Below are 2229 nucleotides of genomic sequence, written 5' to 3'. Positions count from 1 at the left end.
CGCCGCGCCTGCGCCGCCACGTGGCGCCGACGTGGCCGGCGCGGGGCGGGGCCGGGGGCGCGGGTCGGCGGGCGGAGGTTTCTCTGTTCGCGGATAACGCGCCCCATCGGCGTGACCGGCCCCGAAACCCGGCCCAGCCGCCCGCGCCTCCGGGGAGCAGCCGCGCGGCAAACGCCGAGGGCTGGAAGCCGAAATCGTGCGTTCTTACAGCGGAAAAGGTACAGGCGGCACCGGCTCCTAACGAGGAGCGAATTGCCGTGTTACGTTTTTGGAACACGCTCATCCCCAGGAGAAGCGGAACCCGAGCCGCATGCCGGCGACGGCTCAGCCTCAGAGAAGAGCACGAAGTAGTTTAATTCCCTTCAGACGCTGAATTTCCCCTCCTTGGAAGCTCCCGCGGCTCTTTGTGCCTCTGCTGAGGAAGGGCAGAATCTTCGGGCACTTGCACATCAGCTCCCGGCCTGGGCTGGCCCCCTCAGCTGTTACTGCTGATCAAATTACAGCAAATTTTATTTCAGCAATAGCAAAATAACTACTTAGACAGAAAGGAACTTACTGTCTTAAATGGGACTTAAACAAGTTCATTTCATTATAGGGAGAAAATCCCTCTCCCATCACAATTTAAATCAAGAGCTTTGTGGATTTTGTTTTCCCCATCAACTAAAGAATGAAACCCAACATTTTAAATTAAAGTCTGTAATGGAAACTAAACATTTACTCTTTTCATATTCCAAAACTATTTGCTTCCTCCCCCACCCGAAGACAGACACCAAAACCCAACACATTCGTCTAAGAAGATATCACACCAGTCATTACAAAATAGACATTTGTCAAGCAGTTTTCTTCATTTTTAACTGCACTTATTGTAACATCAAAAATGAAGCCCCGAGTACCTCCAGCCTGTGAGGAGCTACGTAGGCTGTTGCAGGCAGCAAACCCCTCAGCCTCATACAAAGACACAGGGCAATACATGTCACCTCTGCAACACTTCACACCCACCTGCAACTTATCTCTCCCCTGCCCCACCTTCTCCACCTTCGAGGGAAACACCTTTTACCCACCATGATCGTCCATAATGGGAAAGAAAACCCAGAAGTTGTCCTGAGATCTGCTGAGTGCTCTGCTGTGCCACCAGGGACCTGCCGAAACCTCGTGGCTGGGTTCCTTTTTCCCAGACCCTGTTTTTCTCTGCACCAACGCCACCTGGCACCGTGGCACCCAATAACCAGGTTCTTTACAGCAAACCCGGCCATGTCACAGCAGGACAAAGCCAGCCCGCGGTCACGGCGCACAGCTGTCCCACCCCAGGGCAGCGCACGGGTCACACCTCGCATCCCCGAACCTGCTCGCCCGCATCCCAGCGGCAAACTGGCTTTGCAAAGCCCGGCTGGAGCCAGTCTGGGATGCTCTCCTGCGCTGCACAGCCCAGTAACAGAGAAGTGGGGCTTTCCTGAAGAAAAGAAAAGGTCCTTCTCCTAAATAAGAGGCTTTAGAGACCACCGAGGTTAAGAAAGGATCCCCTCTTCCCCTCGGGATGGGTGAAGGTACTTACCTCCCTGGGCCAGGGGCAGGCACACACCAGAGCTCAACATAAACACTGATACCGGGCATAAGACGATTCATCAAGAAAAAAAGAAAACAACCAAAACCAGGTTCTCCTGCAAAACACTCCATTCTTTATTTCAAAGCTTTCCATAATTACACACACAACATCCAGCAGAGAAAGTTACTTTCTTCTGAGATGTCTGACTTGCAGCCACACCTCGACAAGTTCTTCACAAGCCACTGGAACAAGCTGGAGCCCCCTCACGCCTGGGGCCGGAAGGCAGAACGCACCCCGAAGCTCCTGCCTCTGCCGCGTTGGGAAGGAATTACTTCCCATCCGACCCGTTCATTATTTCAGATGGGCCTCAGCGTAACTCAACGAAACGCCTGTTTCGGCGAGGAGCTTAATACAGACGGGAGCGAGGGGAAGGGAGACGCCCCGCTCCTTACCTTTCCTCACCGCCGCGGGCAGCGCCTGGGCCGCCCACCGACGGCCACCGGCTCTCCTCACGGCCGCGGGCGGGAAGCGGGCGCTGCGGCAGACGTCACCGCGGCGGGGCGGCGGGGATTGGCGGAGAGCGGGCGGAGAGGGCTCCGCCCCGCCCCTCCCCTGCCGGCCCCGCCCGCCCGCCGGCCCCGCGCAGGCGCGCTGGCACGCAGGCCGAGGCACGCGCGCACGGGAGC

The sequence above is a fragment of the Rissa tridactyla genome, chromosome 5 (genome assembly GCF_028500815.1).
Source record: "Rissa tridactyla isolate bRisTri1 chromosome 5, bRisTri1.patW.cur.20221130, whole genome shotgun sequence".
Lineage (NCBI taxonomy): Eukaryota > Metazoa > Chordata > Aves > Charadriiformes > Laridae > Rissa > Rissa tridactyla.
The sequence above is the reverse complement of the archived record's forward strand: the minus strand, read 5'-3'. Positions refer to the sequence as shown.